This window comes from Apus apus, chromosome 3 (assembly GCF_020740795.1).
Source record: "Apus apus isolate bApuApu2 chromosome 3, bApuApu2.pri.cur, whole genome shotgun sequence".
Taxonomy (NCBI): Eukaryota; Metazoa; Chordata; class Aves; order Apodiformes; family Apodidae; genus Apus; species Apus apus.
Window position 1 is genome coordinate 102,818,883 of NC_067284.1, and position 25,037 is coordinate 102,843,919.

Below are 25,037 nucleotides of genomic sequence, written 5' to 3' on the forward strand. Positions count from 1 at the left end.
AGATGATAGAGAAGTGGAACAGACAAGGCTGAATCGTGAGACAAGAGAAGCAGCAAAATGCAAACAGCAGGGATAAAGACAGTACAGTGATATATATGGAGTACAGAGTGGGTGGTCTTCACAGCTTCCTCATTAATTTCTTCTCTTTGACACTCCCAGCAATAGCGTTTCAGCTTTTCTTCATGATTCCTATGAACCTTTGTGCCTTTCTGTTCTAACAGGTACAGTACCAGGTTCCATACAGCTAGTCTGCAGGCTGCACCCATGAGGGCACCCATTCCCACTGCTCAGATCTCCCTGCATTGCACTACCCTGACCTTCTGCCTCTGGGAGCAGCCAAGGCATCTTAAGCTCAAGTCTGTCTCCTCAAACTGTGCCCTTAACCAGTCATTGCCCTACCTGAACAGGAATGTCTCTCTTTTGAAGTATCCAGCAGATCTAACAGCATCATGATCAGTTATAACTGATTTAGAATCCATGTTGTGAGAGGGTCTTCATCTGGTTCACTTCAGTGGGTTGGAAAATGAAATGGAGTGATAAGCTTCAGTATTTTCTTGTGATGCTTCAAGGTCATGAGTCCTAGGGATGAGATCTCAGTGTCTGTGTGACTCACTAGGTATGCTCTGACATTGTCACTCTCACCTTGCCCCTACAAGTACATTCAACCTGGACATATCTGTCATTTAAAAGTTCTCCATCTGAAATAGCAGTCATTAGTTACTCCTGGTCACAGACCAGGGCCCTACTCTAAGCAAACAGGAGTCTATGGCTATTAACATTTTTGGCTGCAGGTACATTTCATTGGCTGTGGGAGCAGGTATATATCTCATCTGTCTCTGTTCTCTTTCTATGGTACATTGAGTCCCTTGAGATGCAGAGAGGAAGTAATCTCTGCACCCTCTGCCTTTGTGGTAGATTCTTGTGGAGATTGCAGAAGGAAGATGTGTTCTGTCCCCTTGGCTGCTTGGTTTGTAGACTGTAAATAGGAGTTAATGAAACCAGGATTATCCCTGACCTTACGTTCTGCAGAGAGAGTTTAGTTCCTTTATAGACAGGACAGATGGCACCAATATGGGAAGGGTTTACAGCAGGCCAAAGTAGAGCAGCACTGTTAACTTCAAAGTTCAAAGTGGGAATCTGCAAACTCTGGAGAAACTTCCTCATACTGGAGCACTCCTGGGCAGAGAGGGCAACTCCTTCTAATGAAGTCCTGCACAATTCTAATGAAGCTCTGCAGTAGTTCACCTACTTCACTGAACTGTGCGTGAAAAGCCCACAAGGCTGTTGTAGTCTGTAGCTAAATTAATATCTGAATTTCTCATCAAAGGTAAATCCCCTAATTGAACATTCACTGTTACCCAAACACTTTTGCAGATTAGAGGCAACTACGCACACTTACCCCTTTCTCACTTTAGTTCAGTACTCAGTGTAGCTGCTTGATGGGAAGCCATCACTGTTACTATTTAAAGTTGATACAATGTCTCTGAGGAATGAAATTAGAGAATGTTTCAGTCTAATGTCTTAATTATAAGCAGAATCAAGGAAAAGCAGTTCACTGAAGTGCTCAGCATTGCTGATGTTAGAAACCAGTTTCTTGTTTTTTCCATGTTTGTCAAACCACATATTTTTTGGATGAAGTGTCTCATATTGGTCTCCATAGTGAATTTGGTGAGAGGGGTGAGAAAGAGGGAAAGTCTGACTTAAAACAGCTCATTCTTTCGTATCAACAAGGCTAGAAAAAAAATACGTAATTTTGTCTATGTAAAAAAATTCACAGAATCACAGAATCTTAGGGCCTGGAAGGGACCTCGAAAGATCATCTAGTCCAACCCCCCTGCCAGAGCAAGATCACCCAGAGCACATCACACAGGAATGTGTCCAGGTGGGTTTTGAAGGTCTCCAGAGAAGGAGACTCCACAGCCTCTCTGGGCAGCCTGTGCCAGTGCTGTGTCACTCTCACAGAAAAGAAGTTTTTTCTGATGTTTATGTGGAACCTCCTATGTTCCAGTTTGCACCCATTGCCCCTTGTCCTGTCACTGGACATCACTGAAAAAAGCCTGGCTCCATCCTCCTGGCACTTGCCCTTAACATATTTGTAAACATTGACGAGGTTGCCCCTCAGTCTCCTCTTCTCCAAGCTAAAGAGGCCCAGCTCCCTCAGCCTTTCCTCATAAGGGAGATGTTCCACTCCCTTCATCATCTTTGTGGCTCTGTGCTGGACTCTTTCAAGCAGTTCCTTGTCCTTCTTGAACTGAGGGGCCCAGAACTGGACACAGTATTCCAGATGTGGCCTCACCAATGCAGAATAAAGAGGTAGGAGAACCTCTCTTGACCGACTAACCACACCCTTTCTAATACACCCCAGGATGCCATTGGCCTTCTTGGCTACAAGGGCACATTGCTGGCTCATGGTCATCCTCCTGTTCACCAGGACCCTCAGGTCCCTTTCTCCTACCCTGCTCTCCAGCAGGTCAGTCCCCAACCTATACTGGTACAGGGGGTTGTTCTTCCCCAGATGCAAGACTCTACACTTGGCCTTGTATTTAAGTTCCTCCCCACTGTGCCTCTGGACTACATTCTGCAGAGCTCGCCTCATGCCTTGACTCAGCTGTGCTGCTTTCAGTGAGTAGCGTATTTGCCTGCCATCGGAGATACATGCTTTGGTTAACCTGAAACCATCAGGAGCCAGATCAAATACTTGCACCTGGAAAATATTTCAGGATGAACATGAGTGAACACCATTGCCCGATGTCCCAGAAGAGGTCACACATACAGAACATGATTGGCACTGTTTAGTTTAGCCTCTGCCACAGAAAGCTAGATGAGAACAGAGGTAAAACTGGATTTTCTTTATGCTCCTTGGTGAAGTAAGAAAATCTCCAAGCTATGCTGAAGCACTGAGTAAGCAGGAGGAGCCTTTCAGTCCCTCTTGCTCAAACTGTGGCACATAAATATTTACTTATGGGGCTGGGGTGGGAGGAGGGATGAACGGTAGGAGGGAAAGCACCAAGGATTTAGGTTTCATTATAGACTCACAATGAGGAATGTGACTGAGGTTATTCCAATTAATAGTTCCAAATAGTCTCAAAATGCAAGGTTGGGAGCACCTTACACTGACTATGCCATCTGGTGATATGAGCTGTGGAAGAAGGGTCTGGGTCTCTTCACATACCAAAAAAGTTAACCAAAGACTCATTTAATTAAAAGGAAGTTACAGCACTGCCTCCTTGTTCTTTAGTTTGTGCTCTTTTATGTTTTCAGTGCTGCAATTGGAAATTAAAGGATTTCTAATGAGTAAAAATGCAGGTGAATATAATTTTTCAGGTTAATGCAAGGAACAGAAAAAACTGCATTTTCCTCCAGAGCAAACCACTGATATTTCAGTTTTTCCACTAAACCAAATTAGCTTTCTCCAGAGCTGGAGTAAGTTTACATCCTGCAACTCTGTGCTCCACACCATGTGATGCAGCATACACCATCCTCTCACAGATCCAGTGTTGCCCACAAAGTACAACTGTGCAGGGTGATCCAAAGAAGGTTTGCTGCAGCCCACACCTGTAGGGAAGGCTGAATCTCCTGCAATTCCTGGCCCTCACTAGTCCAAATCAAGGTGAGAGGCAATGGAAGTGAAACAAGGGAGCTTCTTCCTATCTCATGCTTTTAGTAGCCTTTGTCTTGCCAGCAGGAATGGTATCTGTAACTCAGGAAGAGCCTGGTATTCTTTGAATGGCAGCTGAGATGAGTGCTGGTATCTAAAGTTGAAGAAGACTGAATTTCAGAGCTGGGGAAATGGGGCACACAGAGCAGTTTCTGTGGGAGATGGGAAACCAGGAGCTGAGGAGCTGCATACAGGAAGTGATTCAATCAAGCAGTTCACTCATCAGTGGTAACAGATTAGAAATCAACTGGAACTGGGGAAATCAGTAATTGGAAAAGTGCCAACTCCTACTAGGAAATAAAATAAGGGATGAGAAAAGGAAATTACTGGAGAAAAAAGATCAAGTAAAGGAAGGAACTGAGTGGGACAGGGATAGTTGGAGCCCATGGAAAAGGCTACATCAAGGAGTCATAAACCTGAGAACATAGAAGGTGAAAGCTATCAGGAAAATGGCCAATAATGTGAATTTTGAAGAGATGGGGAATGAGCCTGGAGGGTTACAAAAAATAATTGGAACTTGGTAAAACAAGGTGATGGGGGCTTGGTGGACAAGCTTGAGGAATGGAGACTGAAAGTTGAAGAGAACAAAATCAGAGGGAAAAGAAAGAAACAGGTGGAATCTGAATAGAGAGGAGTGAGGAGAAAATGTGAGGCAGTGGGCAGAGACGTGTGCCTCTCTACACAACCTGTACTTGAGCCTGGATTGGTGTTCAAGCCCCTTGAGTTTTGCCATTTCTATCATATCATCATTTAGTCTACTTGATAATCTATCCATTATCTTTCTCCCACGCTTCCTGCCACTCTCCCTGAAATCAATTAATATTAAAGTCACTGAATGCGACATGTGAGAATGCCTGTCTCCTTCACAGCATGAGACATTTGTCCTGTGGCAGTCAGGGATGTGAGGCAGAGTGAACAGGACTTTCCCCGTGCATTCAGGACCTCTACCTTACTTACCATCTTGTTCTGAAGCTGCAGGCTGAAGGAAGGGACTGCACAGAGAGCAAGGACAGCCCTCTCATGAAGGTGGTCACATGTCAGCCTGGGAAACTGTACTTTGTCCTCTTCTTTGCCACAAAATTTCTGTGCAGTGCCGGGTGGATTTTTGAAATCAGAGGTGGTGACCGTCTGGGTGCTCCTCATATTACGCATGTGTGGGTGGAGATTTTGGGTCTGACATGAAGGAGTTCTGAGTTCTCACAGCTGGAGCTGAGGTAATGCATGCTCTGCTTTGGGGACAGAAAGTAGAGAATTAAGTAAACGGAGAAATCAGGTCCTTGTGAGTACACAGAAGTAATGGAAACTTTTGACCTTAATCACTTTGTGCTTCAGTTCCCTATGTGTAAAATATGGATTCTCCCACCCCCTCATGTTGCAGGGTTTATGAACAAAGATTAGCTAACATTTCAAAGATACTCAAATGCTTTAGCGGTGAGGCAAGAGCAAGAGTCTCTGAGTAATTTTATTTTCAGAGATATTTTTGAGTAGTATGTAAAGTGTGAGGCTCGGGGCTGAGCAACACAAAAGCCCAGATAGCTGCTCACCACATGACTAGCTTTGCAGCCTGTGTATGCAAAGAGATGGTAGTGGAGTGGAAAAAGTTATTGTGAGATCATGAAAGGACTCTCTTCTGAAGCACAGAGCAGCTAAAATAGAGTTGCAAAGGTAACTTACATTCTGGGATTTCCTACCCTGAGTGGTTAGTCTGAGGAACGTTTTTGTGTGCAGTGTAAACTTGTGTTAGCAAGCTCTTTTTGGTGAAATGGACATTTCTCTCTGTCTATAATGCAAGATGAGTCAGGCTTACCTTGCCATAGTGTGGTATACTGTGTTGGTCAATAATAGTGTTATTAATGCATTAATCTTAATTCATATATTGACATTCATAGTAGCAGGATTTTAGGAAAATGGCCAAGTATTGCAACCATTCTACAGAACTATCAAGATTTGAAATGAGCATTGAAAAGTTGGGAACGAAACCCCCAGATCCCTGCATCTTGCTCATTCTCCTAAAGATCAAACAAAACATGCATTTTTTTTCCAGTCACATGGGGTTAGAAACAATGTGTAAACAAGCATAGATCTGCAGTTTACCTTGGAGTCCAGTGCTTATCTTGTCATTTAACATAACTAGGGGCAGGTCTGGAAGTCTACTAGTTGTCTCACTATTTAACGTAACAAGGGGATGAAGAATTATTTGGGAACACGGAGTATGTTAGAGAAATCCAGGCCTGACACTGAAGGAAATCTTAATGAATCTTGATTTCACAAAAATCTCTGGGGTCTGGATGAATGTGATTTGATAGAATCAAAATACCTTCTGGTATCAACAGCTCAAAGTCAGGGACACGGATGTGGGGTCTGGCTTTGGAATTAAAGGCAGTTTCCTTGAGTTGATTTTTACCTGTACCTTCATGAGCAAAGGGATACTCCTTTCCATTGCACTGAGAGTCTGTGGAATCCCCTCAAATAACTGACAATGAAACCATAACTGATACTTCTAATGTCACACATTTGGTGGTTTGTTTTTAAAAATTTCTGTGAGTCACAGGAATCTGTAAGGCCAGTTGGGAGTAGGCAGAGAAAAAAGAAACTCTCTAAAGTGCAGGTTGCTAATTATAAAAAAGTCAGTGGAGAAAAAAATAAAACCCCCAAACTAATTATAGGTCCTTACACTAGTCACTGTTTGGGTACAGAAACATTTAATTTCTGAGCAAAAAAGAATCATAGAATCATAGAATGCCAGGTTGGAAGGGACCTCAAGGATCATCTGGTCCAACCATTCTAGGTAATACTATAGTTTATATGAGATAGCTCAGCACCCTGTCAAGCTGAGACTTAAAACTGTCCAGTGCAGGGGAATCTACCACTTCCCCTGGGAGACTATTCCAATTTTTAACTGTCCTCATGGTGAAAAATTTACCTCTTGTGTCCCACAACTTTTTTTTCTTCTCCATCATGAAAATAAGATTGGAGATAAATTTATTCCAAATGTTGTTACAGTCTGTGGATTCAGTGCAATGAGTCTGCCACCATTTGGGATATTTATCAGTAACATTTTAAAACTCAGTACACACAATTTTCCTGGTGGCTGTCTTCAGTGTCTAGTGTCTTCCCTTGGGCTCAGACATGAGATTTCTTTTTCATATACTCTGTATTCATAGCAGGAAAAGCAATGTTTTGTCTCCTTTTTACTTTCTTTTAAACTTTCTTACTTACTTTAACAATGTGACTTCAAACTAGTACTGAAGCTTTCTTTAATTACACTGTGGAAGTAATAAGTAAAAGCATAATATAAATGCATCTCCAGCCTTTCCAAGGCAAATCCAAGAAAAGCAGTCATTAAACAAAAGGATTTGTGCCAATTCTTATCTTTTCTTCTGCTGCAGCTTGAAATTGTGGGTCTGACATCAACTACTGGAAAATGTTTAATACTAGCTGTGAGCAGAAAATGCTGCAGGTCTCAACATACCATTTTTCTTCACCACAATATCAGCATGTATCTCATTTAGACAGCTGACTCTCTGCTGTATTTGCTGTTGTGGTGTATTAGGATTTGCTTGCAACAAACACTGTCAGTCAGGATTAGGACCTGTGGCATGGAGGAGGCAATGGGCACAAGCAGTTCCTGAGAGTTATGTTGACATCTGGAAGAGAACTTAGAAACAGTAACACAGTTCAAGGAGGTCTTAAGTTCTATGATTCATCTCAAGCTATTAAGGACCCTATTAATGAGGTTTTATGGCAGACAGATTCTTAGGGAGTGTCTCTACTACGTTACTTCTGAAAGACAATCTTTTTGGCATATCTCTTCTCCTGCAATAAGATATTTTTTTTGGACAAGGATTCAGCATGGGGTTGCTGATTTTAATTCTTTATGGTGTTGTCTTTAATCCAATCCATTTGAACATCTGGATTATTATCTGGAATAACATATCTATTTTTCATAGTGGCCTGATGCATGCAAACACACAAACATACGCCCTAAAGTTTCTACTCTATTTTTTGAACAACAGAGAAAAAACAAAGGGAGAGGCAGTTCAGTGTAGGTAGAGTTCATATCTTACCTGAACAGCTGATATAGTTGGAAAAAATAGACAAAAATGGGGTGCACAAGCCCTCCTTCCAGTTTGAAATCACAGAATCACTGAATCACCAAGGCTGGAGAAGACCTTTAAGATCATCAAGTCCAGCCTATGACCAACACCACCACATCAGCTAGACCATGGCACTAAGTGCCACATCCAGCCTTTTCTTGAACACATCCAGGGATGATGCCTCCACCACTTCCCTGGGACGTCCATTCCAATGTCTAATCACCCTCTCCATGAAGAAATGCTTCCTAATATCCAACCTAAACCTCCCCTGGAGCAGCTTCAGGCCATGCCCTCTTATCTTGTTGCTAGTTGCCTGGGAGAAGAGCCCAACTCCCACCTGATTACAACCTCCCTTCAGGTAGTTGAAGAGAGGGATAAGGTCTCCTGTGAGTCTCCTCTTCTCCAGGCTAAACAGCCCTAGCTCCTTCAGCCTCTTCTCATAAGACTCTCCCTCTGGTCCCTTCACCAGCCTCGTTGCTGTCCTCTGGACCTGCTCCAGCACCTCAGTATCCTTGAAGTGAGTGGCCCAGAAGAGAAGATTCAGTTTTCAAAAATGAAGAGGCATATTTGTAGGCTGGAGAAAACATCTTTCACTGGGAGATTTAAAGGCCACAGAACTTTGGGCTGAAAGAACATTAGCTTAGTTTTTGATAGGCATTTTCTAAAGGAAACAGGATTAAGTACTAATTGTAGAAAAAGGCAAACAAATCCCAGTGGCTAGAGGTCAAAGCTAGACAATTTCAAATGAGAATTTAGACTCTCATAGCTAAACTATGGTTAATTGTTATTGGAACAAATAGAAGATGGAATCGAGATCTCTTGAATGTCAAATCAAAACAGGACAGTTTTCTGGATGATAAGCATCAATATAACACCACTGAATGCAGCTACATTCAGTGCGGGGGTGACTAGAAGACATGTTACGCTGAGATCAGCAACCTATCTGATTGCCTCTTTCAGCCTATGAATCTCTGAGGCTGTAGGTGATCACTTTGTTGAAGAACACATAAACCTCCCACTGCTTAGATAAACAGGTCACAAACCCAACTGCACTACACCTTCTTTAGGGTAAAAGGGCTGGAAGATATTTTCAGAAATAGCTAAATGATTTGAAAGTGCAGGTCCCACCTTCAAAGGTGACCTTTGTCTCATCAGGGCTGAAAAGTGTGGATTATTGCTAACATGAGCTGGCAATGTGTCCTCATGGCAAAGCCAGCCAACAGCATCCTAGGCTGCATCAGAAGGGCTGTCACCAGCAGGTAGAGGGTGGGGATCCTTCCCCTCTGCTTAGCCCTGGAGACACACACCTGGAGTGCTGAGCTCCACAGTGCTAGTGAAACATTAACTTGCTATGGTGAGACCACTGAAGGGCCACAAAGATGATGAAGGCACTGGAGCATTCTTCATATTAGGAGAGGCTGGAAGAGCTGTATCTGCTTCACCTGGAGAAGAGAAGGCTCAAGGGGATTTAATCAATGATGTACAAATACCCACATGGGAGGAAGTAAAGAAGAGGGAGCCAGCCTCTGCTCACTGGTGCTCAGTGACAGGATGAGAGGCAATGGGCACAAACTGAAACACATAAAACTCCACTTAAACATAACAAAACCTTTTTTATTGTGAGGGTGGTCAAACACTGGGAGTTGTTGCCCAGAGATGCTGCAGAGTATCCACCCCTGGAGGTATTCAAAACCCAATTGGACACAGTGCTGAGCACCCTGCTCAAGTTGAGCTTCCTCTGAACTGGGTGACCTCCACCAGATGATGTCCAGAAGCACCTTCCCACCTCAGTGACTCTGGGAGTCTGTGAGCATGGTAAAGAGGCAAACTCAGCCAATATATTCCACCCTGACAGGTTTCTTTGTCTGGATGTACCTTGGTTTCTGATAATCACACAAATACCACTCTCCATACTTGCCTTGCTGGATGTGGGAGCTCACAAACAAGTACATTGTCTCACACTACAATACTATTTATATTCATTGGGAAGTGTGTTTGTATTAATACATAAATAAAACCAAAGATATCCATAAACGAATATATACAAAATAGTGTTTCATACCAATGCAACTTGCTCCAATTCTACAGCTAGTAATTAATAAAAAGTATTGACTACAGCTATGTCTTAGAACTGTTACCAGTACAACTGTGTTGGCAGAAAGTCATGTCTCTTATTACATGTTTATACTAATTTAAAAAAAATAAAATAAGTAGGATACTGAAGTCCTAAGTATTCATGTAAAACATCTGGCATAAGCTCCAAAATCACATAGGTATTTTTGAACCATTCCATCTTCATATGCAGGTAATATAGGGCAAGTAGCCATCTGCTTCCAGAGGAGACATATTTACACTGCTGTGAAGGTGCTCTATGCTTCTGTACTGCAGCAAACAACAAAGATTATATTGATAGAAGTTAGCTCTTCCCTGATAAACTGTGTCTGAAGCAAGAATTGTGCTATTCCAGTAAAAAATCAGGCCACTCATTTACAAAGTTACTTGCCAAAAATCTGAGGTTGTCTCAGGAACTGACTCTAGTAAGTAAGGCTGCCTAGGTGTGGATACTTCAAACACATCCTAAAATTGGATTAGCTCAGGTGGAAGAGACTTGTGTTTGTAGACATTGGATAGAAAGTCTGTTCACCAACATACACAGGATCTTCAACTCAAGTAGAGTGAAACATCATCCTGTTAACCCACTCACAAAAGGAGGGGGTGTAGTTCTTCTGTGTAGGGCCTCTATCCACAAAGCAGTTATCTGTCATAAAGCTGTGCTCACTTTCAAGAAAACCAAAAACGGCCAAGTCGGGTAACAAACATCTTTGTACAGCTGTGTTTTGAGTGGATGAGGTATGCACAAAACCAGCAATATTCTCCTTAGGAAGGTATATAGAAGCAGCCTTTTTAATATAATGTAACTAGTAATTATTTTTTTTTAAATAATCTTTGCCATTAGGTTCTTCAAAGATTACTGGTTTTTTGGGGTGTCTAATTTTTTGTCTACCAGCCACTCAAAATAAACTCAAGGAAAGACACTCATGCTGCACTATAGAAGATTCTGGTCTTTTGAGTTTCTCAAAAAGACACTGCCAAACAAAGGCCAGGGAGGTGACAAGTCACTTCTGAGGGGTTTCCCCACAAAGGCTGGAGTATGCTTCTGGGTGCACATTAGCAAGTATTACTCCTGGGTTGTTGAAGCACTGAGCTCCATGATTTTCAAACACAAGTGTTTAATGCTGCTGCAAAAAAAGCTTTGGCATTTCCCTGCCGAGCAGTCATGACAGAGGGTAGTTTCACCTTGTGAGGGTTGCCTCTGGCCAGCAGTATAAGGCTGCCATGGCTGAAGGGACAACATGCATGATCCTCCTGACATTATTTTATCAGTGGGAGGGAGTCTGCTGCTGCTAGATGCTGCTGAAGAGGCTTGAAAAGTTGCACAGTAACTCAGGTTGCTGATGCTGCATGATGGTAACGTGCACCAGGTTACAAAGTTGCTGCCATTGTGACTTTAGGCCATAGTACTTTTCTGCTGGCAGGTGCGTGTTTACAGAATTAAAAGAGTTAAGTATGAAATGCTGATCTAAGAAGAAAGGTCAAACCATTTTCATCCTTTCCTGTTGTCTCCCTGGATTTCCACGGCATTTTGGCATGATAAAGTTTTTACATCTTTCTCCACAAATAATTAATCTGCTAATGCATCTCTCTTAACTTCATTGTTCTTTTCATACCTGTCAGTGCCCCAGTGGTTGCTTAGGGACAGCTGTTAACATCCAACCCATTTTCGTCACCTTAGTTACATGATCAGTATCACCCAAAAAGGGTTCAGATTGAAGTCACTGGTTCACTGCGTGTCTGTCTTCTGCTACATGTTCAGTGGAAAGGCCCATCTTTGCTACACTGGTCTGGAGTACAACTATGTGCTAAAGATACATGCATGTGGGAATGAAAAGTCCCTGTGGGAATAAAAAGCCACAGTGTTCTTAGAAATGGATGGCTCGTGGAAGTGGTGAGTGTAGTGGTCAGTAATCTCAGCCCACTTTGTGTGCCAGATATGGGAGGATGCGCCCACGCTTGTCAACCTTTTTATAGGTATAGGCTAATTTAGCATTGCTTGACTGCTTTCTTTTAAGTAATAACTTATTTCTTCTTTTTTTTTTTTTTCTTTTCTTTTTTTTTTTTCAGAGGGGAATGCCAGACTTGACTAACAAAGACAAGGGCAGACTAAATGTTTCCTTAACAGGAAGCCACTAGCTCTCCGCTTAGCGAGTGGGGAGGAAAAGCCTTTAAAGCTGTTCAAACTTTCTTATGCAAATTTCAGTTGCACACAAGTTAAACTTTTGGAAGAATGTCCCAGGGAAAACCAATTGGAAATTGTGCCCCTCAGTCCCTGTGGTTTCTCAGTGGTTATAAATGCATGGTACAGAAAACCACATGCAGCACCACACAGAAGTCTAAAGGTGAGGAGTCTTTCAGGTGTCCCAGGTTGTTGTTCCCAGTTTCCATCAGATCTGGTTATGGCTGAGGATAACATCTCTTCTAAGAAAAGCATTAGAAGAGCTTTGAAGCAAAACCAGAGCATTGAAAGGCAAAGTAATGCAGTCCCCCTAGAGGAACATGACAGCTTCTCAAATGAAGGCATTTTCTAAAGTTATAGCCAGAAAATTAGTGTTTGAGTGGCTATTTAGAATATCTACATATACAATTGCCATTATTAGAAATTATCTTAGAGTCCTGTCAAAGATCCAGGATGCTTTTTATCTGCTCTTCTCACAAACATCAAGGATATTATTTCTATATTCAGACTGTTGTGCCTTGGACTTGCAGCCTGTATGCATACTTTCTTTGTGACCTTGGTGGTGCTGAAGATAAGCACATGTGCAGGGACTGAGGCCTTAGTCAGTGGCAAGATGCCATTAGAGGGTAAAGCAGAAAGAGTGATAAGTGAGAGATGGGCCGTTGTTTACATGTTGTCCTCTCCAGCCCTCAGGGAGCAAAGGAGTCTTATGGATGTAAAGCAGTTCAGATTAATTAAGAGCCCTTGCAGCTGCCATAAACTTTCTTCCCTGGACCTCTGCCTCTCTCTTGCCGAGAGGCACAGAAAACAGTTGTGTTGGTTTCCATTGGACTTTGTGGGACAGTCTGCACAGGGACAAGTGTCTTGGTGTGTGTGTGAGGTTGCCTTAAAACTTCATGGTCTGGCACATACATCCCAGGGCTGAAGATCCTCATGTGCCTGGCCCAGTGGTGGTCAAACAGACCAACCTGTGGGTCTGCTTTTGTATAGTCCAGCATCTAATGGTTCTAAGGAGGGGACAGCACAGCTGAGTATCAGGACAGCAGAGGCATGCCCCTGCCTTCACCTCCCAGCCCCCTCCTGTCAGAAAAGCAGGCAGTAGCTTATACTACCAAAGATGCCTTTTGCATTTGAGTGAGCTGCCTGCAGCTGAGGTATCTGCCTGCGCAAAGCAGGCACAAAGTCCTAGGAGGTGTTGCTGCCTCACCTAATGCTTCAGAGCAAGAAGTGCAGTCTGTTCCTTGAGCTCTGGGCCCAGTGTCCTCAGCAACCCCTTCACTGACCAAAGGGACAGTGTTTTGTTGTGGGAATATGGCCATGCATCTTCATGAGGACTGTCTGCCTACTATCCAGCTTTTGGTGTACAAGACCTGCTTTGTATTCTTACTTCTGCTATGGTATCTCTGTCCCTCAGTTTATTCACCCATCACATATGAATAAGGATGCTGCTCTCCTTTAAGTCTGTTGAGCAATGTGAATGAAAGCCATGCACAGGGGAGAAGAACTGCAAGAGGGGAGAACATAATGCTGGCCTGTGGTGTGCTTCTGTGCTATGTGACAGCTCTAATCCTTGTCAGATAAGGAGAGAGATGGTCTGAGTTGCTTAGATATCCTCACTTTGAAGGCATCTTGCTTTTTGAGGAAGCAACCACTTCTATCCATGTGGCTGATGTCTGAGAGAAGTGACCATTCTAGAGAACTGAAAGTGCTTTTTGGCACACTGGAGAATTTCATTTCCAAACAGATAAGCACAGCGCTTGTTCCTGAGAAACAACCCTAGTCAAATTGACTGTCCACAGCCATAGGTCATCAGATGGCCACACATCAGCAGATAAAGTACTCCAGGCCCTGCTGGAGGGTGAGAGATGTTGAAGGAAAATTCCTTGGTGCTGCAGAAGGTAACAGGGCAGCAGTGGAAGCAATGCTTCAGGAGGCAGCATTGTTTTCTCTGAGTGATTGCTGATCCTTTAGCCCTGCCTGATGTTAGAGAAACTGTGTTGCTGCACAGTTACCATCTTTCTCATGATACTTAAAATGGAGGTTTTAACACTTTTTAGCATCAGTGGAGGCTACATTGCTTTTTGCAGTATAAGGATGAGATGAGTTTTTATTGAGTCATAAGAGACAAGGTAAGAAGCCTGGCACTCAGAGGTGATCTGTTCTATCCCTGCCCTGAAGCAGGACCCCACACACCTCAGCTCATCCCAACATATGCCCCTATTACCTGTTTTAAACACCTGCAATGATAATGGCTTCACACTCCCTCTTGATGGTCTGGTACAGTGTCTCTTTAGCTTTACTGACTGCAGGTGTCTCCTCACATTTACCTTACAGCTCCCTAACTTGTGCACTCTGCAGTTGGAGCCAAGCAGTATGTGTATCAATATTCACTTCCATTTTGCAGGGGAGAAGTTTCCTTTTTCCCATTAAAGGAGAGGAATTAGGTATTTTTAGGGCAAATGCCTAGTTTCAGACTTTGCTTTCTGTCTTTGTAATGAAAAGCCAACCTAGAGAACCCACCACTGCAGGCTGGATGTCACAAGTGCCCCTGACCTGTAGCGAGGACCAGTGGCAGCACCACACCAGGAACACCAAGACACTGGTGTTACTGGTGCTGGTCTGAGATGTGTGAGCCCGGGCACAGCTTCACTTGGACGTCTTGTGTGCCTGCAGTGGAGCTGGGGGCTGTGGTGATGGAGGTGGGTTAGAGTGTACTGGGTGACTGAGTCACTCTGCGGTGGCACAGTCCCATTCAGTGACCTTGTCCACACCCACCCATCCCTGAGCATCCACTTGCCCTGCCGTAGGTGACAAGCACTGCAAAAATGTAGCGTATTTCTTGTTTTGATTGCATGCCAGACAAGTAATTCCTAACGGATGTCAGTGGTTTGGAGCAAGGCTGAGGCAGCACAGTGAGGCAGGGAGTGGCACAAGGCAACCCGGGAAGTCACATTCCTGCCGTGGTCGTGCCAACAAAACTTTTTAGGGCTCAGCTTGCCATAGAAACAACCACAAATGAGGTTCATGTGTCTTTGGAAAGCTTTCAGAGAACTTCAAGTCAGGTCCTATACCCCTTCTTGTCCTATAGGCTTATCTTTTATTTCAGTTTTATCAACCAGGTAGCTAAGCAAAGAGCTGGATCCTCAATAAATCAGAACAGCTCAACTGAAGTCAGTAGCACAGCCACATTGTTTTAGTACCAGAGAGTGGGTTTAGATTACAAATCGAAAATTAGTTTATTATCTGCCTGGATATAAATTCATGGCACAGGTCCTCACTTTCCCCACTCTGTCCTATTCTGCTAAATATGCCACTAGGCTGGCTCAGCTTGTTTCAGTGTAGATGTGCCATTAGTTTTTGGTGCTGAGACTCATACTCAGCAGCCACTGCCTGCATAACAATTCCCTTTTTAATTTTCTTTTTCAAAGGTGGCAACCTAGCCTTCTCTGCACCCAGCAAAATTCTGTCCTCAAACACCAACTGCAAATATATGCGTATGTATCCGCTTTTCTGTTAATTCATTCCTGTACCTCTGTGTAATTTATCAAGAATTTAGCATTAGCCAAACTCTTGTAATTGTGTAATGCAGGAAAAAAATAACACAAAGGGAAACCACTTGAATCATTTATACTGCACATTTACCAATACTCCTTAATGCATCTAGTTCTTGTGTATCAAGTATGTGGCAATTTCACAAGAATCAGCTGCCACTTTACTGAAAGTGATTTTTAGCTGTATGACCAGGGAAAGCCACTATTTCTTTTAATTTCCCAATAACAACCAATGCAGTTCAAAATTAATATTTTGTAATAGCTGAACTGAAGATATTTTCTACCAGACAATCCTGCTAACTTTTTACCATAAAACCAGTGACACCAGGCAGATAGAAGTGGATCATTTCCACAACCGGAGGTCATCACCTCTGTTGCAGAAGTGGCTACTGATTCTAGCTGGACACACTATGACTAAGTTTTCCTCAGCAGTTCTTGAATGTCTGTTGGTTTGCTTGTGTCACGATCTGGTATTCAGATACGTGGCAAATGTTTTACGATCTTGCCAGGACAAAACAAAGATAACACAATATCGGGTGCACAAGGAGGCACTGGGGCTGGTGTGCGGTCTTATGAGAGATGGGGCAGAACCCCCTTGCTTTCTAACCCTCCTCAGTGCAGGGGGAGGCTGGATTCTGCCTTCCCTCTCCTGGGATAAACCACTCAGCAGCTGCACCCTTTGTTGTCCGGCAGGACCTGAGAAAAGGTTTAAGGTGATCCCAAATGGTGACATTAAGACACAAATGAGGACAGATGTCACGTGCACAACAAACTTTACTGGAGTAACACAACAAAGGACAGGGAGGAAAACAGAGACAGAAAATAAAAGGGAAAGCAGAGATACAGAGGACAGCAAGTGAGAGAATGGTTACCACCATGGTCCAGCAACATCGTCAGTGAAGTGCCTCCCTGCACCCACAGTGTCCCAGATTTTTATACAGTTCTTGGCCACTACACCCCCACTCTTCTCCCTGTACAGGTGAGAAAACCCTTCTATCTTTTCCATGCTCCCCCGAGATGGGGGGAGGGTATGGTGCTGGGGCTATGTCCTGCAGATAGTCTTTGTATGGCTAATTAATGAGATCAGCCATTGCAAAACAGGAGGTTGAGACAACTGGCACCACAGGATTAGTTTCTTGCAGTGCAGGTTCGGTCCTAGGAGGCGGCGTGAGACTGGCACTCTTATCTTTTCCTGCTAAGTCGGTAGTTTTCATGAAATCTCAAGGCCTGGTTATCACTGGATATTCTGCTCCCAGGGCCAGCTGCAGAACTCCTTTGTCTCCAGTCTCAGCAGGTCCCACACTAAACTCCTCAGTTCTCAGGTACTCATCGCTGGGAGGAGGGAGTAAAACGGTTGGGTGGGTTGCTGAGACAATCTCTGTAGTCCATCAGCAAATCTTGTTAAACTCTTACATTTCTCATGACAAACAACAGATAATCCTGAGTGCCTAAGTACATCACTTATCTCTGGGGTTGTTCGAGACAAGCACTATACATCCTGAATGTCACAGCTTGGTTTTACTTTACCCAGACTTCCTACATTTTCTACTGTTATGACAAAAGCTCCGTAGTTGCTGAAGTACAACTGTTCCCTGCTCAGCTCTGCCTCTAGCAGTCACTGACATGTGTTTTACCTTTAAGGGCATGTACCCCTGCTGGTACAGATAATCACCTCTTAAGAGGAAGGAGGATTTTCTATTTCTCTTATTTTTTTTTTTATATATATTATTTTTTGTGTGTGTGTGCGTGTGTGTAATCTCCTTTTTGACCTGGCAAACCTAGATGTGACCGGGGTGACTACCAGCTATGCCAGAGAGCTCGCTGTGGCAGAGGCCAGAGGCTGCTCTCACACACGTTGTTTTTACAGGCGTGCGTCTCTGCTGACGTCCTTCAGCTTCCTGTTTGATGCGGCTGTGCTCAGCGTCCTCGGCTTTAGGTACAACCTGTACCTTCTTAGTCTTCACCCTCTGGCTCTCGATTTGTTTCATCAGCCCTTCTGTGCCCATGAATAATGCTTGCCTGTGATCACAGCACGGGGCGGCTGCGGGGAAGGAAGGTCCCCTCTGCTGCAGCCCTTTTGGTGGCCACAGTGTGGGAGAGGTAGGTGTGCGTGGGAAGGAGAGGGAGCAAGTGTCAGGTAGTTGCTGGTAGCATGTGAGACGCAATGGGTGGTGTTTCCCCTCCAACATCATTAAACCTTCAGGTGGTTAGAATCCTGTCAGGTCATAGGCACATCACAAAAATAAACTCAGACCTCTGCAGTAGATAGGTTACCAGTAAGGGGCAGTAGCATGGCTAAATAAGATAGTTCTTCTGTCTGGTAAACACTGAGAGTAAAATCAACTGTTCCTACTGCAAGGCTTTTCCTCCCATTTGCGTTGCTGGTGATGTTGCTGTATTGCATGTCTTGGTTGGCAGGAAAGGTCCAGCTCACACTGAAGTTCTGAGAGCATTCAGTAGTCCTGAGCACAGTTTCCTTGTGTCAGACCAAAATAATAACAATGGGCTAGTAAGGAACTTCTCTGAGAATTACAGAGACCAGAATCAAAGATTATGCCTGTTGACCCTTTTATTTTTGAGGTATTAGTTAGGGAGGGTATTTCAGGTGTTATTCAGAGGAAACCAGGGTAGACAATGCTTCTCCCTGTGTTACTGGTCTGTTGTTTTCAGATCCCCATTTCAGTAATAAAGTCCTGTAGCATTCCTCAAAACAGATACTTCATCATATAAGCTGAGGATTATGCTGGCTGAAGTATTCTGCTGTCTGTAATTCAGAAGTAGTGCTGTTTTGTCAGTGGAGACAAAAGAATGCAAAATATATTTAACCTTCTGCAAGAACTCTTTTTTCTTATTGCCCGCTTAAGGCAGTCTTGTTGCAAGTACTTCAAATTTGCTAAGCTTCCCTGCAAACATAAAGCACATGAGGTATTAAAATCAGGAATCACAGAATCACAGAATATCTTGGATTGGGAGGGACCTTAAAGATCATCTAGTTCCAACCCCCCTGTCATAGGCAGGGACAACTTCCACTAGACCAGGCTGCTCAAAGCTCCGTCCAACCTGGCCTTGAATGCTTGCAGGGAGGGGGCAGCCACAACTTCCCTGGGAAACCCCTGGGTGCCAGTGTCTCGCCACCCTCACAGTGAAGAATCTCTTCCTACTGTCTTATCTAAATCTCCCCTCTTCCAGTTTAAAGCCACTCCCCCTCATCCTATCACTACATGCCCTTGTAAAAAGTCCCTCCCCAGCTTTTCTGTAGCTCCTTCAGGTACTGGAAAGTGGTCTAAGGTCTCCCCAGAGTCTTCTCCAGGATCTTCACAGCACTACACGTTACAAGGACAAGAGAGAAGTGACTGAAGCTGAAACAAGTTGCTCAGGCATATAAGGAGACACTTTCCCATGAGGACAGTCGAGCACTGGACTAGGTCACCCAGTGAGGTTGTCCAGCCTCTGTCCTTGGAGGTTCTCCAGACTGATTGGACAGAGCCCTAAGCGAACTGATCTGAGCTTACAGCTGTGCCTACTTTCAGCAGGAGGTTGCAGTAGAAACCTCTTTGTGTCCCTTGCAGCCTGATACCCCAAGACCTCATGTCTAGGTATCCCACACTCTGAGTGTCATGAAAAGTTTCAGAACTGGGTGAAGGGTTTCTCTCCAGTCTAGCAGCAATGGTTTCCCTAACTGTGGTCAGGCAGTGGGCTTGTACAAATGTTGGCTTGGCATCTGGTATTTTAAGATGAACTCAGAGGACATGGGTGCTGTGCAGAGGAGATGGTACACCCACTGCCTGAGGACCTTCTAACGCTAAAGCACAGCTCAATCAAGCAGGAGTGCCCAAGTCTCATGGGATACTTTGTAGGCTCAGAGGTAGGAACAGAAACCCAGCTTTGCCCAGCAAGATCTACCCAGTGGGGTGCCCTGGTGAATGAACTGCTGATACAGAGGCAAGGCATAGAACACTGGCCAATTGTGACAGTTTTAGTCTCTCCAGAATACAAAATCAGTATTATACCACAGCATTAAAATAATTGCTGTTACTTGGGGTATTTAACTTCCCAACATAAAATAAGTTGTGTGCAAGTTCAGCTCTGAGACTAGGGCACCCATGCTGCTGGTGGGGCAGTCACTGTGCTGCACAGTGCCACTTCATCACACTTCTCCCTTCCTCATGTCTCAGAAGCTTGGTGTGGGGTCTGTCCCCTCCCTGCAGATCCCCAGGGCTTAAGCAGCCAAGAGAAGTCACTGTGTTTGTGTTAGTTGTTTTTTTGTTGGGTTTGTTGTGTTTTGGGTGGGGTTTTTTTTAGTGAATGCAGGAATTACCACAATTGAATGAATAATTCATTCATGAAAATGTTGTGTGAAAAAGAAAAGTGCTGCTCTGTTATTCTTGGAAATTGTTAACCCAGTTGCTTTTTTTTGCCTTTGCTGTGGTGGGGGCTGGCAGCAGCTGTTGTGGAGAGCCAGCGAGCTTGGGCTCAGTGAAAGTTTGTGAGTGGGGGGGAGGAAAGGTGCACGGGGAAGAGCTCTGACCCGCTGTCACTGTTGGCTTTTGTGGGCGTTCTCAGAAAGTCCTGCTGGGTGGCCAGGGTGACTCAGCGGCAGCTGACTGAAGGCAGGAGGCCAACAGCCCCAGCACAACTGGAAAGTACAGAGCAAGCCCAGTATGAGCCAGAAAAAGGAGAAGATGACATGAGCGAAGTGTCTGTCTGACTGTCTTGTCTGCCTGTCACAAGGCTAGAAAAAGCAGAGACTCTGTATTCCTTGTAGGATGTAAGGGAACCAGGTGCTGTGAAGCCACCTTTGCTCTTCCAAGACGGCATGTTATGTGGTCACATAGCAAAAGGGACGAGCTACTGCAGGCTTTCTGCAGAGTGCTTGGCAAATCAAACTTTCTAAAACAGATGTGATATTTAATCCTTTCACAGGTGCAGCGTACTTTAGGATCCCTGAGGACTAGCATCAGTTTTACTCTTATCACACCTCCCCACTCCTCTATGAAGTTCTTCTTGCTGCTTTCTGGCCAGCAAGTGATGGAGATCTGAAGAGATAATATGTACGGTTATAGAGGGGTAAGGGTGTAAATACAGCCCATTTTGTGGCATCTCCTTCACTGGGGGTTCTGAAGAGCAAGTTAGAGTAGCAAGTCCTCTGTGTTAGCCCTGGAGCTCATGAAGCCTCGTTTCCTACAGAGCTGTGCCTTCAACTCTTGTGACAGGCAAGCTCTAACTGGAGATCTTCCTGTGATGGGCTTGTTTATAAGAGGCCCCTTCCTTGTGGACTTTCTAGTGTCCTAAGAAGGTTATCCTGTTGTCACAGCATCCCTACACCCACTGGACTGTTCACCCTGAGAAACTGCATCTTCTCTCAGATTTGGCAGAATGTAGGTTTTTTTCAAAACTCCTGCCCCTGAGAGTGGTGGTTGGCACTGGCCAACAGGCTCTGAACTAGCTGGCAGGGTGTTTCTGAGTGAGAAGGCAGGCAGGAAGGCCAGGAGGAACATGCAGAAAGACACTCACACACTGTGACTCCTGGCAATTCTTAATGATGCCGGGGTCTTTAAGAAGCCATTGTAAGAAGAACAGCTGCAGGGGTGACCCCCGGTGGGAACCCCAAGATAAGGCAACCCTGGCAGATCACCAGTAACACATGCCTGAGATTTACCCTAACAGGCCTTACCATGGCTCTGCCTGGACATCCTGGGGCCTTGTTGACACTGGTTCCCCTCACCAGGCCTGATCCTGACCCTCATCCCCAACATCCTGACCTGGGGAGTTTCCCAGTTGCTCAGTTCCGGCCATTTCCTTCCTGGCCCTGGATGCCCAAGGCATGATAACCAGGAATTAGGAGTCACTGGGGTGCTTAAGGCTGAGGAGCTGTGGCTTGTCCCTAGCTGCAGCTGAGCCGTGGTATTTCAGAGAGCACCACTCCCCCAGCTAATGCTTCCACCGACACGAAAGTTATTCATCAAAGGCAGGAAAAAAGCCTTCCTGGTTTCAAACCACTAGGGAATCCCTGAGGCATGGGCTCAGCGTGATACAATACAGAGCAAATAGTGATTCAGTTTTGATTCAAAGCCCCTAGCAAAGGCCATGGACAGCTTGGCATTCTCTCTTTTTTCCTTGAAAGGGCAGTTCTCCACCAGCATTACACCCCAGGGGAGATATGTGTTTTCTCCTTCCAGTGGGGTCAAAAGCAGGAGGTTTTTGTGAGGGAAGTCCATCAAAAAGCCCACAAAATCCACTTTGCTTTTCTCCATCAGACAAGGACCATTCAGCTGGCATATCGTGACTCAACTCATATGGAAAATGCAGCAGGCTGCTCTCTGGGAGTTGAGGTGCAGGAATTCCCACTGCCATTGGGCAAAGCTCTGAGGACAAGCCTACGAGAAGTTTACATACCAGCAGTTCAGGCTGGGTTGGTTAAATCACCATTTAAGTATCTGTCCTAATATGGGCAGGATATAAAACTCCGGAGTTTAAAGAGGGAACTGACACTAGTGTTTAGGGATGAAAATATTGTGTTCCTTTTTTGAGTAAGAGTGACTAGTCTCCAACTGCAAAGGGAGTTTTTCAGAATGCAGGCACATACTTTCTGTGGTTTGTATCTCCTGCCAACCATTCAAGCTACAGAAACTGTAAAGTAAGACTTTTCTGTGATGAACGCAAGAGAAAATTGAAAAGCAATCCTCTAAAAGCAACTGACCTCTACAAATGTTCAGTACTTTGTAAAATTGAGGGCTGATAATGCCATGGCCAGAGCAACACAGTTTGCATGCAGTAGGCACTCCTGTGCTGAGTTCCTGGTTTGTAAAGGAGAAGGTGGAGGGGAGGTGAGGTGTGTGGTGGGAGCAGAAGCCCATATGAATCAAGCAGTGACCAGCTAGTTTGCATTTGCTTGGAGCAACTGGAACTTCTTTCTTTTTCTGTGGGTGTTTTGTTTAGTCTCCCTTTATCCAAGAAAAAAAATATGAAATTTAGTAATTCCTTTAGCCTAAACTGAAGTCCAAGGCAGCAGACAGGTCTGTGACACTGAACTCAGGAATGTTCATTAAAGGACCCTAACAACAAGTCCTGTGGAAATATGGACCCTACCAGAGCTACTGACAGAAACCTTTTAGGACACCTCTACCCCCACTGCTGGGACAGCAGCACACAAAGCTGCAGCACCTCAGTGCTTGGCTGCCGGCGTGTGTGGAGTGGTGCCACATCACAGGGAATCTCCGGGACAGCTCAGGATCCTTTTGTTAGCCTGGCACTGTGCCAGGAATTATAAACTGTATGTCTTGGCAGGGAAGACTGGGTCCAGAGCCATACCAAGAACACTAGTAGTTCTGTACTAGCACTCTGAACAAGGCTACTGAGGGTCATAGAAGAGAATGGACTAATTTAGGTTGGAAAAGACCTTTAAGATCATCAAGGCCAACCATTAACCTAGCATTGTCAAGTCCACCACTAAACCATGTCCCTCAGCCCCACATCTACATAGCTGTTAAATATCTCTGGGGATGATGACTCCACCACTTCCCTGGGCAGCCTGTTCCAATGCTTGACAACCCTTTTGGTGAGGAAATCTTTCCTAATATTCAATCTAAACCTCCCCTGGCACAACTTGAGGCCATTTCCTCTTGCTCTGTTGCTGGTTGCCAGGGTGAAGAGATTGACACCCACCTCACTACAGCCTCCTTTCAGGTAGTTGTTGAGAGTGATAAGATGTCCCCTCAGCCTCCTTTTCTCCAGTCTAAACACCCAAAGTTCCCTCAGCTGCTCTTTATAAGACTTGTGCCCTAGACACTTCACCAGCTTTGTTGTCCTTTTCTGGACATGCTCCAGCACCAAAATGCCCTTCTTGTTGTGAAGGGTCCAAAACTGAACACAGCATTCATGGTTCCGCCTCACCAGGGACAAGTACAGGGGCATGATCACTTCCCTAGTCCTGCTGGCCACAGCTGATACAAGCCAGGATGCTACCAGCCTTCTTCGCCACTGGGGCAAGACATTAAAGAGAACTGGCCCAACACTGAGCCCTGGGGAACACTGCTGGTGACCAGCCACTGACTGGATTTCCCTTCATTCACTACAACTCCTTGGGCCTGGCCATCCAGCCAGTTTTTTTACCCAGCGAAGTGTACACTGGTCCAAGTCATGAGCAGCTAGTTTCTCCAGGAGAATGCTGTGGGAAAATGTGTTAAAGGCTTTACTGAAGTCCAGATAGACAAGATACACAGCCTTTCCTTCATCCACTAAGCAGGTCACCTTATCATAGAAAGAGATCAGGTTAGTCAAGCAGGGCCTACCTTTTATAAAACCATACTGACTGGGCCTGATTGACTTGTTGTCCTGCATGTGCCAATAATGGCACTCAAGATGAGCTGCTCTGTAATCTTCCTCGGCACTGAGGTCAGACTGACAGGCTGTATTTCCCCAGATCCTCCTTCCAGCCCTTCTTGTAAATGGGTGTCACATTTGCTAACATCCAGTCAACTGGGGCCTCCCCACTAAGCCAAAACTGCTGGCAAAGATTCTCCTTAGCCCTCTTTTTGTTGCTAATGTATTGATAGGAACATTTTTACCAGCTTCTATGGCAGTAGCCAGATTAAGTTGTAGTTTGGCTTTGGCCCTTCTCATTCTCTCCCTGCATAACCTCATGATATCCTTGTAGTCCCCCTAAGTGGCCTGCTCCTTCTTCCACAGACCGTAAACTCTTCTTTTTTCCCTGAGTTCCAACCAAAGCTCTCTGTTCAGCCAAGCAGGTCTTCTTCCCCTCTGGCTCATCTTTTGGCACACAGGGCCAGTCTGCAGCCTTGGTGCTCCCTGCGCTCTGCTGTTTGCAGTTCCCTTCCAAGCCTCAGCGATGGGTGAAGCCAGCCCAGACTTTACTGCACTAAACATTTGAAACACTGAAACAACTTCTTGTCCCAGCAGAATTTTTGAAAGCTGGTTTATGCTGCTAAGGAGCTATGTCATTCCCTGTTTTCCATGTCAGAGGTTTTGGGATAGAGATGGCAAAATGCAGTTTTTGGTTTCTTGTAATGTGTTGTCCTATGACAGAATAAATGAAAATAATACAGAATCTTGAAGAACAAGAAAGGATAAAAGTTCTGGAGATCTCCACGATTGAAAAAGCCTGAAAGAGGTATAGTAACTTATGTTTGTTAGGCCACTCAACAGGTGAGATTGAGGGGGTTTTTTTAAATGAAATTCAGACTCCTGCCTATTAAGAAATAGGCAGCTGGTTAAAGGGGAACTGCTAAGGCAGTTCTGATACAGGAGGTGGACTGGAGTGCCTCATCATCGAGTCCTGTGGATTGTAGGTACATGATAATCTGTTAATCAAAAGCAAAACCCCAAGTAGTGAGTGAGGAGAAGCCAGTTACAATCAGGAAACTCCCTTGCACTGATTCCACAGTTATGCTTCAGGTGGTGCCTGAACTGCAGGAGAC

General features: G+C 44.7%; 1 pseudogene; it reads right to left on the reverse strand.

Moving 5' to 3' along the window:
• Positions 1 to 23,049: 23,049 nt before the first annotated feature.
• Positions 23,050 to 25,037, reverse strand: part of LOC127382904 (uncharacterized) — a 32,062-nt pseudogene continuing 30,074 nt past the window's right edge.